The sequence below is a fragment of the Crinia signifera genome, chromosome 12, assembly GCF_055691185.1.
Source record: "Crinia signifera chromosome 12, ASM5569118v1, whole genome shotgun sequence".
NCBI classification, from domain to species: Eukaryota; Metazoa; Chordata; class Amphibia; order Anura; family Myobatrachidae; genus Crinia; species Crinia signifera.
This window is the reverse complement of record NC_139228.1, coordinates 38,222,039-38,240,353: the sequence shown is the minus strand read 5'-3', so window position 1 is coordinate 38,240,353 and position 18,315 is coordinate 38,222,039. Positions and strand designations below refer to the sequence as shown.

At 48.0% G+C, this 18,315-nt stretch overlaps 1 protein-coding gene across 1 annotated transcript in view; it reads left to right on the top strand.

Moving 5' to 3' along the window:
• The first annotated feature begins 5,196 nt into the window (after positions 1-5,196).
• MIDEAS (mitotic deacetylase associated SANT domain protein) overlaps positions 5,197-18,315 on the top strand; it is an 88,621-nt gene continuing 75,502 nt past the window's right edge. The window contains exon 1 of the mRNA XM_083167174.1: positions 5,197-5,584. The gene's annotated coding sequence lies outside the window, so the exon portion shown is untranslated. The remainder of the gene's footprint in view (positions 5,585-18,315) is intronic.

Sequence of the window (18,315 nt, the reverse complement as noted above, 5' to 3'; positions counted from 1 at the left end):
ATTGGATGTGCCGTCTGCAGGCAATGAATTGTAATGCACAATGTTATTGGATGTGCATTCTGCAGGCTGTGACTGTTAATGCACGCTGTTATTGGATGCACACTCTGCAGGCTGTGAATGGTAATGCATGCTGTTATTGGATGCACACTCTGCAGGCTGTGAACGGTAATGCATGCTGTTATTGGATGCACACTCTACAGGCTGTGAATGGTAATGCATGCTGTTATTGGATGTGCCCTCTGCAGGCTGTGAATGATAATGCACACTGTTATTGGTTGTGCACTCTGCAGGCTGTGACTGGTAATGCATGCTGTTTTTGGACGTGCACTCTGCAGGCTGTGAATGGTAATGCACGCTGTTATTGGATGCACACTCTACAGGCTGTGAATGGTAATGCACGCTGTTATTGGTTGTGCACTCTGCAGGCTGTGAATGGTAATGCACGCTGTTATTGGATGTGCCCTCTGCAGGCTGTGAATGCTAATTCATGCTGTTATTGGTTGTGCCCTCTGCAGGCTGTGAATGGTAATGCACGCTGTTATTGGACGTGCACTCTGCACACTGTGAATGGTAATGGTCGCTGTTATTGATTGTTCCCTCTGCAGGCTGTGAATGGTATTGCACACTATTATTGGATGTGCCCTCTGCAGGCTGTGAATGGTAATGCACACTGTTATTGGACGTGCACTCTGCAGGCTGTGAATGGTAATGCATGCTGTTATTGGACGTGCACTCTGCAGGCTGTGAATGGTAATGCATGCTGTTATTGAATGTGCTCTCTGCAGGCTGTGAATGGTAATGCACAATGTTATTGGACGTGCACTCTGCAGGCTGTGACTGGTAATGCATGCTGTTTTTGGACGTGCACTCTGCAGGCTGTGAATGGTAATGCACGCTGTTATTGGATGCACACTCTACAGGCTGTGAATGGTAATGCACGCTGTTATTGGTTGTGCACTCTGCAGGCTGTGAATGGTAATGCACGCTGTTATTGGATGTGCCCTCTGCAGGCTGTGAATGCTAATTCACGCTGTTATTGGTTGTGCCCTCTGCAGGCTGTGAATGGTAATGCACGCTGTTATTGGACGTGCACTCTGCACACTGTGAATGGTAATGGTCGCTGTTATTGGTTGTTCCCTCTGCAGGCTGTGAATGGTAATGCACACTATTATTGGATGTGCCCTCTGCAGGCTGTGAATGGTAATGCACACTGTTATTGGACGTGCACTCTGCAGGCTGTGAATGGTAATGCACGCTGTTATTGGATGTGCTCTCTGCAGGCTGTGAATGGTAATGCACAATGTTATTGGACGTGCATTCTGCAGGCTGTGACTGGTAATGCACGCTGTTATTGGATGCACACTATACAGGCTGTGAATGGTAATGCACGCTGTTATTGGACGTGCACTCTGCAGGCTGTGAATGGTAATGCACGCTGTTATTGGTTGTGCACTCTGCAGGCTGTGACTGGTAATGCACGCTGTTATTGGATGCGCACTCTACAGGCTGTGAATGGTAATGCACGCTGTTATTGGTTGTGCCCTCTGCAGGCTGTGAATGGTAATGCACGCTGTTAGTGGACGTGCACTCTGCAGACTGTGAATGTTAATGCACGCTGTTATTGGATGTGCACTCTACAGTATGTGAATGGTAATGTTCGCTGTTATTGGTTGTGCCCTCTGCAGGCTGTGAATGGTAATGCACACTGTTATTGGACGTGCCCTCTGCAGGCTGTGAATGGTAATGCACACTGTTATTGGTTGTGCACTCTGCAGGCTGTGAATGGTAATGCACGCTGTTATTGGATGTGCCCTCTGCAGGCTGTGAATGGTAATGCACGCTGTTATTGGACGTGCACTCTGCAGGCTGTGAATGGTAATGCACGCTGTTATTGGACGTGCACTCTGCACACTGTGAATGGTAATGGTCGCTGTTATTGATTGTTCCCTCTGCAGGCTGTGAATGGTATTGCACACTATTATTGGATGTGCCCTCTGCAGGCTGTGAATGGTAATGCACACTGTTATTGGACGTGCACTCTGCAGGCTGTGAATGGTAATGCATGCTGTTATTGGACGTGCACTCTGCAGGCTGTGAATGGTAATGCATGCTGTTATTGGATGTGCTCTCTGCAGGCTGTGAATGGTAATGCACAATGTTATTGGACGTGCACTCTGCAGGCTGTGACTGGTAATGCATGCTGTTTTTGGACGTGCACTCTGCAGGCTGTGAATGGTAATGCACGCTGTTATTGGATGCACACTCTACAGGCTGTGAATGGTAATGCACGCTGTTATTGGTTGTGCACTCTGCAGGCTGTGAATGGTAATGCACGCTGTTATTGGATGTGCCCTCTGCAGGCTGTGAATGCTAATTCACGCTGTTATTGGTTGTGCCCTCTGCAGGCTGTGAATGGTAATGCACGCTGTTATTGGACGTGCACTCTGCACACTGTGAATGGTAATGGTCGCTGTTATTGGTTGTTCCCTCTGCAGGCTGTGAATGGTAATGCACACTATTATTGGATGTGCCCTCTGCAGGCTGTGAATGGTAATGCACACTGTTATTGGACGTGCACTCTGCAGGCTGTGAATGGTAATGCACGCTGTTATTGGATGTGCTCTCTGCAGGCTGTGAATGGTAATGCACAATGTTATTGGATGTGCCCTCTGCAGGCTGTGAATGGTAATGCACGCTGTTATTGGACGTGCATTCTGCAGGCTGTGACTGGTAATGCACACTGTTATTGGATGTGCACTCTGCAGACTGTGGGGGTGATTCTCTAACACAGAAATGCGGTAAAACCCCCGTTATCTGAGTTTTTACCGCATTTCTGTATGCTCTACCCTCCCTCCGCAGTGGCAGCGCTGCGGAGGGAATCGCCAGCAAAAGCTGGCGATTCCCTGCAGAAGCCTATGGGCTTCTTACCGCAGCGCTGTTTGAGGAATCCATCACGGATCCCTCCCAGCATGCCCTGCGGCACTCTGCGCACGGGCAGATTGACTCCAGGGTCTAGCAATGAAATTGGAGGTGTGGCAGAGATATCAGCGTTGCCAGTCCTGCTCAGATTCCATTGTGACACAACATGATTGTGTAGATAAATTGTAGATTATAAGCTTGCGAGCAGGGCCCTCCTACTGCTATGTAGGTTTGTTTCTACCCAGTTTGTTTAATCACTGTTGTTTCCAAATGTAAAGTGCAACGGAATCTGCTGCGCTATATAAGAAACTGTAAATAAATACATAACATAATTTAGCAACTCCCTCTCATGGTTCTAATCATGTCCAGAAGCTGACTCAGTCTTCCCACATTTAAAAACATGTCTGCCCCCCCCCCCCCCCCCCCCCATCATAACTTTTAAATCCCATTGATCAGTCACTCTTGTGCACGAAAAGGGGGCAAAGGGGACGTAGCCCCCATTTCGTTCGAAATTGTATTGAAATTGGGAAAATTGAGGCCAAATCGTTCTGGTGTGTACCCAGCATAATGTAGGGTACACATCGGCACGATTTGGCCTAAAAAAAAAACAATTTAGATACAATCTCGACCGATTGTATGTATATTGGCATGTTTTGGGCCATTTCTGATCCGATTCCGATCCGGTGCGCGGCCCTGCGGGTCGTTTGGTCGTTTCCTGCAGCAGGTAGGATCTGGAAATAACCATTCAGCTGGGTACAGGTCAACATCGGATTCAGATCGTGTGCAGGTTGTCCGTGTTACAACCTGCTCACGACCTGCATCGTTCTGGCGTGTACCAGGCATAAGGCTTATTACCCCTAAAGAACTTAACCCTCATTCAACAATGACCATTTGTATATATGATGTTGCATCCTCTAGAGGGCAGGGTCTTCCGACTCAGGTGAGAATCCTGTCATGCAGAGTTCTGAGTGCTGTGCATGGAGTTGCTTTGAGAACCAGCAGAAGAAGTCATTCCCTTGCTGTAATAACTGAAAGGAAAGTGTAGAGCAGCTTGCAGAAACACCCTGTGTATAGGCGTGGGCGAGGCGTGGGCCTGTGTGCTGCTTACAGTACAAGGTTGTTAACAGCAACACAGACGCAAGGTGGTAAGAAAAAACAACAACTTTAGAGCAACTCTGCCATAGCAAACAGACAAATGAGATAGGATAAAATGCATGAAGTAATGCAGCCCACACACGCGCCGATGCCGGCGGTGCGATGCTGTACGATGGGGTGCACGCTCCCGCGGCACCTCATCGTACAGTACAAAAAGTATGTGCTGCACATACTTTTTGTACTAGCTTTTTCTAGCACAGCATCGCATCGCATGCACATCGTATGCACAAGGCATACGATGCGATGCTATGTGTGCTAGTTAAGCCCACAACGCACGCCGGGATCGGTGCGTGTGTGGGCTGCATAAGTATATATTTACCTGTTATTACAAAGTACCCTATACTGTACACTGCCTGTAACCCCATCCATTTATGTAGTGCCTGCGGGTGCCTCAGTTGCTGTAATCCTGTGCTCCCAATGTGTAGCATAGTAAATATCATATAACACCACTAAAGCCAATCAATCCATGTATTCTAATATGTCAGTTTACACAACTGCGCAGTAAATTCATTGGGAGGGGGTCATATAGTGACAGCTCACAACTTTTCAATCCAGGAAAGAGAGACAGCCGTGCGTGTGTCCAAAAATAGGGGGAGCGGGCTACAAATCATGTTATTTCAGCGAGGCCGGACCCCCAATTTTTACCACTGTGGGGGCCTGACCAGCGGCTCTGTAACCGGATGGCATGGGGGACTCCCAACTCCCCCCCCCCCGACGCGGGAATGTCCCCAAAAACCAGGACGTTCCCGTGGAAAGCGGGACAGTTGGGAGGTCTGCAGCACATAGGACCCTTCCTCTCATAATATGCCCCTGAATGGGAACAAAGAAAGTAATACCCCTTTCAGACCGCCAAATCAACCTGGGGAATTGCAGTGTTAACCCAGGTTTATCTGCGGTCTGAAAGCACCACAGCACCATTTCCTGGGTCGAGCAACCTGGCATTTCAACCCTGGTCATGACCAAGTTTGCTTTGCTCCCAATTCCTACAGTATGTGCTCAGCCTGCAGCATTGAGCTAGATGTCACCCCATACTGTAACTTCTGCAACAGCAAGTCAGAGCACCAACCACAGCACACACATTCCTCTGCTTTCATTTCACCAGAGCAGGAGGGAGGAGGCGACGACAGAGCATGAGGAAGTGACGACGACTTTATGGAGTTAAACAACACAGAAAACAAGTTTTTTTAATGGCCTGGGAGTTGTTTACTACTCCAGCCCTGTGACAGGAGCAGCACAGGGTGTGGACCGTGCTGTCTGCAGGATATCTGCTTTACTGTGGCTTCTCTTTTGCAGCTTTGGTATTCACTGGACGGGAGTGTTTGCAACTGACAGGGGCAGCTGGTCTCCCTCCCTTCGTGCCCGCAGCTTGCACATAGCTCTGGAGGACCAGGCGCTAGTGGACGCCCTTTGGGGTCTAATCATGAAGCAGTGAAAAGAGTGGAGACGTGAGATAATACTGCACATTTATTACACCATGTGTTCTGCTCTGGAACCGGAATGTCTTAGAAAGGTCTGTGTATCACTTTTACCATATACTGGTTTATTTTTGTGAATGTTCTGTGGAGTTACATTGTTGCATGCCAAACCACCGGGCCTGCTTTAGGAAGCTCTCTGCAAATGGCATAGGTTTTACATATATGTGCCGTAAGACTATGGGAGTGTTAAAGGGTTTATTGACAATTATTACGATTTTATTTTCTTTTGCTACCATAGCAACCAATAAGATTCTGTCTGTCATTTTCTGGGAATTGAGAAATGGTAGACAGAATTTGATTGGTTGCTATGGGAAACATCACCTCTTCATTTTTAGAAGCTTTACTAAATTTACTCCTAGGACTGAAATATATATATATAACCTCAAAGCACATGGAGATTCGCAGCGCCACTAAAGCATACCTCCCAACTGTCCCATTTATCACGGGAACGTCCCTTTTTTTGGGACGTTCCCACGTCCCTCCCGGGGCCTGTAGTGTCCCACAGCGGCGTGACGGGGGGGGGGGGACAGTTGGAAGTCCCCCCCCCTGTCACACATGAATAGAGGCTGTGCAGTTGTGCGCAGCCTCTATTCCTGCAGCACCACAAGTACAGGCCATGCCCTTTCTGCTAGGCCACACCCCCAATTTTTGGCCTTGACGCGTGCACTGGACATTCAGAAGTTGGGAGGTATGACGAATACCCCTTTCACACTGCCAGTAATAACCCAGGTTACTGCTCGTGAACATGCACAACCCGGGTTGCTTTCCAGCCTGATAGGAGCAAGTTGAAAAAACCCTGGCACAAGCAGAGTTGAACATAGGTTCATCCTGGGTCATAGTGCAGTGTGAACAGGTAACCTGGGTCGATCCGATCGAGGGCTCGTTAACAGCATAGCGAGAGCCAGGCACCGCCACTGCACCTGTGTGCAGTGACGTCATCAATTCAGCAATAAACTGGTCTCAGTAAAGTCGCACCTGATTGGACCCATGTTCAAACTCCGGGGTGCGATGCAGGAATGCAGTGTGAAAGGGGTATAAGGTGAAACTGGATGGGCTTGGATGTGTCCCATGCATAAGACAAGACCTGGGGTATATTTATGAAGTGGCAACTTTTAGCTCAAAATTTGGTACTTGTGTAATATCTGGGCGCCCGATTTTTTCATCGGGTCGGAAAAATCGGGTCGATCGCATCGCATGCGACCAAATCGCATGCGATGTGATGCGATCGACCCGATTTTTACATTGGATCCAATGTTAAATGGTCCCTGAAACCCGATTTTACATTGGGTCCAATGTTAAATGCCCCCCAGACCCCATTTTTAATTGTATAACTACCCTGATGGTTAATTATGTGAAATGCCCCCCCATTGCTAACGCCACGCCACGATCAACGCCAACCCGAAGCATGGCGAGCGCGGAATACGAGCCCGAAGCGTGGCAAGCGCAGCGCGCCCTGCGAGGGGACGCAGAATACATGTTAAGTAATTTGCGTCCCCTCGTGGGGCTCTCTGTACTCGGCACGCTTCGGGCTCGTATGACGCGTCCCCTCGCCACGCTTCGGGCTCGGTGGCTCGACACACTATATAAAATCAACTCCACGCCAACGTGGATAGTGGCGGTATGAAAAGATCGGAGGACGCGTACCGCCGCCCCTCGCGGGCTCGCTGCGCTCGCCACGCTTCGGGTTGCCGTTTTCCAACCCGATGAAAAAATCGGGTCCATCGCATCTGATTGCATGCCTTAAGTTAAGGCATGCAATCAAAAAATCGGGCGCCCAGATATTACACAAGTACCCAAAATTTAAAGCAACACTAAATTTAAGTGCAAAGCCCATGAGATATTGCACTTAGTTTACTGTATTATACATAATTCCTGACCTCCATTGTTTTCTTTTTTTTTTTTATGATAAAAATTAGTCAGTGCTCTTCACAAAGCAAGGGACACTGAGAAATGTGTCATCTCCATCTTTTATGTAATGTGATTTCATTCTGCAAAATTAAGTGTAATTTTTCCACTGATCTGCATAAATAAACACAGCAAAGTGTTCCTCTGTAATGCTTTGGCACGCTGCACTAGTCCGCCCATTAGCCTGCCTCTTATGCTGCCTTATTATAAGCTTCTCCTATGTTTGGGCAGTCTTAGAACAGTACATAGACTGTAACTAAGGGACCTATGTGCTCATAATGGCAGCAGTGCAGAGATAATGAATGGTCCATATTGCAATTGATATTTTTATGGATGTTCCGCGGAAGGTCGGCCATCTTAAGAGATAAACCATAAGGGTCAGAAGCTTTTCGGAGTTTGGTACATAGTGACCCCTATGCACCAGTTTTGGGAACTGTGGTCTGCAGCCCTAATGTGGGAACTGTGGTCTGCAGCACTAATGTGGGAACTGTGGTCTGCAGCACTAATGTGGGAACTGTGGTCTGCAGCGCTAATGTGGGAACTATGGTCTGCAGCGCTAATGTGGGAACTATGGTCTGCAGCGCTAATGTGGGAACTGTGGTCTGCAGCATTAATGTGGGAACCGTGGTCTGCAGCACTAATGTAGGAACTATGGTCTGCAGCGCTAATGTAGGAACTATGGTCTGCAGCGCTAATGTTGGAACTATGGTCTGCAGCGCTAATGTGGGAACTATGGCCTGCAGCGCTAATGTGGGAACCGTGGTCTGCAGCATTAATGTGGGAACCGTGGTCTGCAGCGCTAATGTTGGAACCGTGGTCTGCAGCACTAATGTGTGAACTGTGGTCTGCAGCGCTAATTTGGGAACTATGGTCTGCAACGCTAATGTGTGAACCATGGTCTGCAACGCTAATGTGTGAACCATGGTCTGCAACGCTAATGTGTGAACTGTGGTCTGCAGCGCTAATGTGTGAACTGTGGTCTGCAGCGCTAATTTGGGAACTATGGTCTGCAGCGCTAATTTGGGAACTGTGGTCTGCAGCGCTAATGTGGGAACTGTTGTCTGCAGCGCTAATGTGGGAACTGTGTTCTGCAGTGCTAATGTGTAAACTGCTCTGCAGCACTAATATGGGAACTGTTGCCTGCAGCGCTAATGTGGGTACTGTGCTCTGCAGCGCTAATGTGGGTACTGTGCTCTGCAGCGCTAATGTGGGTACTGTGGTCTGCAACGCTAATGTGGGTACTGTGGTCTGCAACGCTAATGTGGGTACTGTGCTCTGCAGTGCTAATGTGGGTAGTGTGGTCTGCAGCGCTAATCTGGGTACTGTGCTCTGTAGTGCTAATGTGGGTAGTGTGGTCTGCAGCGCTAATCTGGGTACCATGGTGTACCTCTTCAGATCAAGAGCACAGTCAGCTACAACGTGGCACAGTGAGGTAAGGGAAGATCTGTATCTAACGGGTACCAGTACCGGGTCATGGTCATTGTTTCTGTTTACAGGATTTATAATGGTAATAATAATAAATGAAAGCAGGCGAGTTTTACATTCACATTGGGGATTATTCTGATTGATTTGCAGCCTTGCAAGTCCACCAAACCCCGCCTTGCTAATGGTGGCCTGGCCGACACCCATTTACAGCATGTGTTTGCATGCACTGACTGGGAATGGATGTTTGACACAAATATCCATTCGCAGCCTGCGGGAGATCACCCACATCAGTCAATGGTCGTGCTAAGGTTGCTCAGAGGAACCTTAGATGCGCGTGCGCATTCTGAAGGAAGTGGGTGGGCATCCGGTGATGTCAGCTACCCACCCCTGGCGCCCACGTCACTGGGCGATTTCCATGGGAATGCCCATGAACCGCTGGGCGAGTCCCGCGCCCACCGGCCACAATGTTGGGTGCTGTAGATGCACGCACCTAGCGCATGTGCATTAAAAAAACATTGCACTCACATACGAATTTGCATGTGAGCGTACGTACCTGAATAAGGTCCATTATTTCTATTTTAAATCCCATGAAGAGAACTGGGGACAACCGAGGACTTTGTAATGCTGCTGGTTAGTAAACATAACCGCTCTTTGCCTGCTCATTGTTAAATAAGCATCAGGAGTGAGATCTATCATTGCCGCCCCTAACTAGCAGCTGTGCAGATGATAACCAGCATAAGTTAGCTGTAACTCGCTTGGTAATTCTGAGGATTTTTGGGTACTTGTTTCCTAGAACGGCCACAATCGTGAGTGATCGTGGCTCTTAATTAAGGGACACGATCCTCACGATGTGGCCGATTTTTTACAATTTTTTCCCTTTGATTGACAGAAATCGGGTCAATCGGTCGGTCGCGACCAATTAAAATCGGCCGCGATGCGACCGACCGATTGACCCGATTTTTCCATAGACTTCAATGTTAAAAAATCTTTTAACATTGAAATCGGGAGGATCTTGTCGGTCTTGTGCCATTACAATGGCACAAGATGAGATGGACTTGATTAAGTCCATCTCACATAGGGAAAAATGTTAAAAAAGGTGAAATGGGCCAATATGACCCATTTCACATTTTTTATGTGCCCGCCATGACCCCACGATAGACGTCAACCCGAAGCGTGGCGAGCGCAGCGAGCCCCGCGAGGGGACGCGTATACCTGTGAAGTTAGACGCGTCCCCTCGCGGGGCTCGCTGCGCTCGCCACGCTTCGGGCTCGGTGGCTCGCTGCGCTCGCCACACTATTCTATTCTCACTCCACGCCCTAGTGGATAGTAGGGGAATGAAAAGGTCGGAGGACACGCACCGCCGCCCCTCGCGGCCTCGCTGCGCTCGCCACGCTTCGGGTTGACGTCTATCGTGGGGTCTAGCCCACTTAGTAACATTTGTGGGGGCAATTGAAAATAATCAGGTTAAAAAAAAAAAAAATCGGGTGAAAAATCGGTCGATCGGATCGGTCGCATCGTATGCGACCAAATCGCATGCGATGCGATCGATCCGATTTTTTATCTTACGACCACAACGATCTAAATCGTTGTGGCCGTTCTAGGAAACAAGTACCGATTTTTGTTGTGGAGGGAGATTCTTTCTTGGGCATTCACTACCCACAAATGGTATGATTATCACATGATTCATCTGCAAGCTGATTGTACCTCAGCAAGTTGCTGACACCTGACCTGACACACTATATTGTCTTTACAAATCACTTACTTCCTGAGTTTAATCCTGGCATACGGTATTACAATACTTTGAAATTCATTAATTTTGAGTCATAATGCTGTCCACAGATGAGTTTCTTTGTCACCTGACCTTGAGAATGCATGCTGTACACTGTGGGGGTTATTCTGGTTCACTCGCAAAGGCACAATCACTCTCTAATGGACAAAACCATGTGCACTGCAGGTGGGGCTGATGTAACATGTGCATAGAGTTAGATTTGGGTGGGGTTTGTACTTCAAACTGATATCTATATTGCAGTGTAAAAATAAAGCAGCTAGTATTTACCCTGCACAGAAACAATAAAACACCCAACTCTAACTCTCTCTCTGCACGTTACATCTGCCCCACCAGCAGTGCACATGGTTTTGTCCATTAGAGAGTGATTGTGCCTTTGCGAGTGAAACAGAATAACCCCCTGTATTTAGATCTGGGCCCGCTCTCACATTAGTCCAGGTTAATGTAGCAACCAGAGATTACTGTAACCAATAGACCATACAGGAGGTTATGTAATATTTTCCAAGATTACGGACATAGGGCCTGATTCTGGTTAATTCGCTCCTCCGCGCTTTAGCACGATGTTCTGCTAATGCGTATGCACATTTTTGCCCATGTGCATAAGCTGGGTGCGAGTAGGCCTGGCGATCTGCTAGTTCGCAATCCCGCTCGCACCAACCAGTGTGGGCAGGGTGGCGGCAAGGGGATGCACCCATGGGAACGCCCAGTGTAGGTGTTCCATGGGAACACTGGGCGTTCCCAAGGAAATAAGGCAGTGATGCAGCTGCCCACCCTGTTCCCGTATAAGGAACACGCAAATCTAAGACTCCTGAGAGTGTCTTAGTTTTGCGGGTACGTTCCAAATCATTCGATGGTCAGCGACCATCAAATGATATCACCCCCGCACCCACTCCGGGGAACTCTGCGAGTGAGGGGGTGTGGCAGCTGGAAGAGCGACAGTTGGCGGTAAAACCAAAACTTACCTAGAATAAGGTCCATAGTGTGAATTCAGCTAGTTTGACACTAAATTTAAAGCGCCAATCGGATATCTGGCATGGCATGTAACTTAGCATTAGATGTGACCTCGCACTGGTGCCATAATCTCTGAACCTACTACTTAGCACCGATGGCCATCCCTAGGATATCGCCATCGATGGCAGCATCATATCTAATGGATGACCATCAATGTTTTTGACTATCGATGGTCATCTATTTTCTTTGATTGACTGGCCCATGGGCCAAAAAAAAATTATTCAGGAAAAACTCATGTTGACAATTTGACCCTTTCGATCTATGCATGTCTACCTTATGCATTTTGAAAATTTAGCCCTGTCGACATATTGTTGACCCTGTCGACCTATTTAATATGGTCCTTTTGGGGTAGCCCTCTTGACTCTCTATCTAGACACTGGTGATCTATCAACCAGAACGTAATAAAACATCACCCATTGCACTTGAAGCATCAAAGCAGACGGCGACACCCCAGGCAGGAAAGAGGAACTGCATGGATTTTTAAAGGTGCAGGGTGTTATAATAAATACTTTACATTCTTATATTTGCTGTGCAATAACTTTTTAATCCAAAAGGAGATTGTCATTATTCACCAATAGCTATGCAACATTCTGTTTCCAGCCCCCCAGATTCCACGAGCATATACAGTTGAATGCCCCTTATCTATGATCATTTCATCTTTCGTTCTTATAATGTGTCTTTATGCACCTAGTCATGTCATTCTGTTTATCAAGAAGAACTTTCTAGAACTATATGGATAATCAATGGTGCACCTGGTAGTAATACAGAAATAGGTCACTGTGAGAATGCCTAGCTCCCCAGGTGCTTCCTGCATGCAAATGTACCTTACTAATATTCACTAGTCTGGAATGTAAGTTACTAGCACTGAACGAACAAGAAAAGAAAGGGGTGTTGAGCTGCGCTTGGTATAACTTTGTAAAAAGTGAGGTAATGAAACCTGTAAAGTTGGGTGAAAAAAATGAGGGATTGGTTGATCTAGTACAAAAAGATTTAATGTCTAAAATACATATAGCTGGACCTGGGGGTCCCCTTGGGCCACGCACAGATCCCAGTCCGGTAATACCACCTCCACTGGTTCCATTTGGATTGCAAATTCCTACAGTAAGGTAGAGGTAGAGGACCCATCCCGCTCCAGTCCATCCAGCGGAGGGAGTCGGCAATCCGTGTCAACTTAAGCCGCTCCTTATTCTTACATCTGGTCCTCCCTCCCTACTGCTCCAATTGGGCATTTCATTGCAGCTCCATACAGGACGATTTACAACTCAGCCCTATACAGGACTCTTGGGACTCTCCGGGCCATACATTTCCCCAGTTTGGTTGGTGAGATATGAATTTTATGTGATTTTAGAGAATTATCAATGTATTCTGGCTATATGTATTTTAGACATTAAATCTTTTTGTACTAGATCAACCAATCCCTCATTTTTTTCACCCAACTTTACAGGTTTCATTACCTCACTTTTTACAAAGTTATACCAAGCGCAGCTCAACACCCCTTTCTTTTCTTGTTCATTCAGTACAGGACTAACTATCCTGTCCCAGAGCAGCAGCTAGGGAAACACAGCTCCAACCAGGCGCACCTGCACCCAGACCCACTCTGTGTGGTCAGGGTCACCACCACCCCTTTTCTACTAGCACTGAACCACTAAACCATGCAACTAAAAGGCTTCGTAGTCGACAGGCACAAAGTAAACATAAATAAATGGTTGACATTGGAGTGGTCGACTCATGAAAAGGTTTATATGTTTTTCACAATTTTTTTCATTTGGATGGTAATGAAAAACCTTTTGTAATGTCACCCTATCATCTAAAGGGCTAAATGTACCAAGCTACAAAAAGTGAGAAAATGGAGAGTGAAAAGCTACCAGCCAACCAGCTCCTAATTGCCCTTATTTAAACACAGCCTGTACCATGACAGTTAGGAGCTGTCCACTCTCCATTTTATCACTTTTCAAACTTAGTACATCTGGCCCCAAGTCTGGATAACCTTACTTCTCTGTATAGTGTAAAAAATAGAGAGTCAGGGACACTATTAGAAAGAGAAGAATCGGGTGGCCAATCCCAGGCCATACATTCAGTCGTGGGATTAGAGATTGAAAAACTGTCAATCCCAGGAATGGCCCATGACGGTGGAGTGGGTGGGCTGGTTTTCCATGGCAGAGTATAAGGCGATGGAGAGGGCAGGAATATGCGGGGCGGGGGGGGGGATGCGAAAGAGAGGGTGTGCAGTGACCAGCGGGCGCGGCAGAGGCGGCGGGTGGTGGCAGGCATACATGCGGTGACTGATGGACCTGACAGAGATGTCATGGGGGGGGGGGGGGGCGGCACCAATAAGTAGCAGGACAATAAACGGTATGTTTAAAGGATGGTAGAATTACACATGTTTTTTGACCAATGAGATTCTTTTGCACAAACTATATTAGAATGTAAGCTCTAACGAGCAGGACCCTCTCTCCTCATTGTGCTTTTCAAAGGCTATGGCCCTTATTGTGGTTCACTCGCAAAGGCAAATTCCTTCTCAAATGGACAAAACCATGTGCACTGCAGGTGGGGCAGATGTAACTTGTGCAGAGAGAATTATATTTGGGTGAGGTAATTTGTTTCTGTGCAGGGAAAATACTGACTGCTTTATTTTTACACTGCAATATAGATCTCACTTTGAAGTCAAACCCCACCCAAATCTAACTCTCTCTGCACATGTTACATCTGCCCCACCTGCAGTGCACATGGTTTTGTCTATTTGAGAAGGAATTTGCCTTTGAGGGCCATACCTCTGCCAGTGTTCTAATTGCATCAGTGTCTGCTGCTGCAACTGTCTTTTATTTACCACGTACTTGTCCTTATTTGCATTTTTACTGTAAATCGCTATTTATTTTTTATTTTTATTTTTTGCTCATCTCTGTATTGTCGGGCGCTGCAGAACCCTTGTGGCACCATATAAATAAATGATTGATGATGATAATAATATATAAAGCAGTTGGCCGGACATATCCATAGTGGAGGGCAGTGTCTGCAGTGCACATGGGAGATTACTCATGTATTGCATCAGCTGTGAGGCAGTACCAGACAAGTGTCTGCTGTTTTATAGGGGCTCCTGACACACTACCCTACTTGGGTGGAGATTCTTTCAACCACATCATATTTTTTTTAATTATTATTGTTATATGGATGTAGGTTAATCTCCAAAAAGGAGATTGTATCAGACACCCTTTGATAGAATGGGACAGCTGTGAATCCCTGTGGCAGCATATAATTAGAGTTACCTTACATAGTTTGGCATTAATAGAAGGAGTTTTGTGTAGTGGGGTTATTGTGCAAGATTGCATTTGCAGGACACTTGCTGATGTGCATTGCAAATAGTTTGGCTCCCTGGCTGACACATGGGCAGATTGCCAGCACCCTGTCTCCTGACTACAGCTTCTTGTCATGTTCTCTATTATAGCTGTCTTGCATGTTGTTGCAAAGCAATTGTGTATTCACATTGACACAATATGGCTGACAATGGTTTTAGTAACCAATTCTGTGGACCTGATTTGCAAGCAGCGCACACAGTAATGAGGAAAATAAAAATACTACACAGATTTAGTTTTATTTAAATTCAGTTCAGTTGAACGTGATGTGGCCCCTGGGCTTCAACGGGATACGGTCATTGGGTCACCAGCGAGTTGTTAGACGGTCGACACCATTAGGTCGACATGTGTCTAGGTCGACATGCAGGAAGGTCAACATGAACCTAGATCGACAGGGTCATTAGGTCAACAGGGTCATTAGGTCGACATGGGTTAGGTCGACCGTCAAAAGGTTGACATGGGGTTTTGCACTGTTTCTTGAGCTGACATGTGCCGACAGGCGGTATTTCATGCCCTACCATCCACTAGGGCATGGTGGGAGAATAAAATAGAGCGGGAATCATGGCGAGTGCAGCGAGGGGACGCGGTGCACTTTAACCTGTGTCCATGTCAACTTTGTCAACATTCGGGAAAAAAAACGGTGAAAACCCCCATGTCGACCTACCCCATGTCGACCTTATGACCCTGTCGACCTAACCCATGTCAACCTAATGACCCTGTCGACCTTATGACCCTGTCGACCTAGACTCATGACGACCTTCCTACATGTCGACCTAAATGCATGTCGACTTAATGGTGTCAACCTAATGACTTACTGGTGACCATCTGATCCACACCGGCTTCAGCTATGTATGGCAGGGATGACATTGCAAGTTTTCAGTGGCAGCAGCTGTTCTGAGAAGTCACATCACATCCATCGTACTGAAGGGAATTCCCCTGGTGTGGATCGTCAATATCTGTCAACATGGACCCCCAATTGGTAGACAGGCCAAAGGTCGATATGCATTAGGTCGACATGTTTAAAAGGTCGATTGCCTCGCTGCCCTCGGCACACCATTATATTCTCCCTCTATGCCCACTGGGATAGTAAAGTCGTTTTTTTTTGTCAACCTGTTCCCATGTTGACCTTTTGGTGGTGTCAACCTTTGGATCATGTCAATGTAATGCATGTTGACTCTTTTCGTTTGTCGACCTTTGGCCTTTCAGTCAATAGTGGTTGACCGATTGACTGTCGCTCTTTATGCTGTCGTATGCGATTAGTATCACAAAGGGAAGCTCTTGCGGTAAGCGCTGCCCTTTGGGAAGCAATCGACAGGAGGCGAGGGGGTCCCTAGCGGCTCCCCTCTCCTCCTACTTGGCTGCTGCTGCAGTCAGGCTCCGCCTCCTCCTCCCTGCACCTGGAAGGAGATGTCCATTACATTTTCATTTCATTTACAATATATTCTGCAGTGCTTTATGGAATGAACTGATCATACAGTAATAACAAATGTCTGATCGCTATGAGGATTAACACTGCTGCCCATCCACTAGTGTGATCTAGGCCCTTTTCATCCGATTCCGAGGCATTGAGCAGAGGAATAGGATGAAAAGGGCACAAAGTGCATGTGTTTAACCTCCGATTGCGATGCACAGTCCCGTGCGCATCAAATAGGAGTTGGAGATTGTCACAGCTGCACCATGGATCCATCGGACGCATGGTATACAATGCTGCCACCCTGGAGCTATGTCATACAGTAATACCATCCTATTACACAGCACTTTCCAGAGAATGCTGAATAATTCATCAGTCCCTGCTCCATTCATTCTCTGCCACACAACATGTGCACACATATACACATACGTGCTGGGGCTGTGGGAAGAAATTGTGTAACACAGAGAAAACCTACAGATCCACATACTTTGTTGCTGCAGACACACCAAACACCCCGTCTCAATGCATAAGGGCCCTTATTCTGGTTAATTCACAGTGGACGCTCGTTCGCACGGGGACCAATGTTTTGCGTATGCGCAGCAGCATTTCTGCGCATGTGTATACGCTGGGTGCGTGGGAACTTGGTGAAAAGTCTGTTCGCCAAGTGCATGCTCCAAGCCTTGCGAGTGGGGGGTGGGGTGTCAGGGGGGTGGAGAGGGGCGGGGGGTGCTGGGCTAGGCCAGTAGCTTATGTCAACGCCCTGCGAAAACACCGCACGTGCAGGGGGGTAGACAGCTGAGCTAACCGGATATCAGCTGCCCGCCCAACTCCCTGCATTTCTACAGGCATATGTAAGGGTGGTCTGGCCCACACTTACATATGCGTGCGCCTTCACCATCATTCGATGGTTGCCGACCATCGAATGAGACGGGGTACTGCCCCCACCGCTACTGAAGGGACAGCGGCACAGCACATTGAGCTGCCCGAGCCCTACCTGGGTGGTAGGGCCCGGGACAGCTGCACCCACAGCACCCCCCTGATGGCAACATTTGCGGGCTTCCACCCGAAGACAGGGTGGGGGGCTGACGTCATGTGAGGTTAGTTTCCCGCTCAGGGGTGTAGCGCGGGCGGAGCACAAGCTCCGGGCGCCGTAAGATTACAGGGTGCCGGGGCCGTGCCTGCACCACCAGCTCGCCCTCCCCCATCTGGTCCCGTCTCCTCGCTGCTGTGTCCGGGAGACGTGCTGCTATTTTCAATTCACGTCTCCCGCTGGGCCGCTAGCCAATAGGCTTTTGTGGTCCAGCAGCCAATCAACTGGTGGCAGCTGGGCCGCGAGTGCCTATTGGCTAGCGGCCCAGCGGGAGACTTGGATTGAAAATAGCAGCACATCTCCCAGACACAGCGGGGAGACGGGAGTGGGCGGGGGAGTTGGCGTGCATTGAATTGAAAATAGCGGCGGGGAGCCGGGAGCGGGCTGCTGCACAGTTCTGTCCCCCTTGGCAACGAGCAATTTTAGTCCTTCTTGGCAATGAGCAATTCCAGTCCCCCTTGACAACGAGCAATTTCAGTCCCCCTTGGCAACGAGCAATTTTAAGTTTGCTAAAACACAAAGTTCGGTAAAATGTGCAATGGGCATTATGGTGTGTGGTATAATGTTAGGCCTCGCCCACTATTCATTGCGCAGGAGTCTAACCTACTACAAATTGGGGCACCTACCTACACCACTGTTCCCGCTCCCGGCATCCCACGTCACGCTGGCATTTACATGGGAACGCCCAGCGCACGCACAGAAGCCCTGCACATGGGGGGACAGAATGGACTAGAATCAAGCCCATAGTGTATTGAGGCCTGCAGGGCCGCCAACAGGGAGGTGCCCTG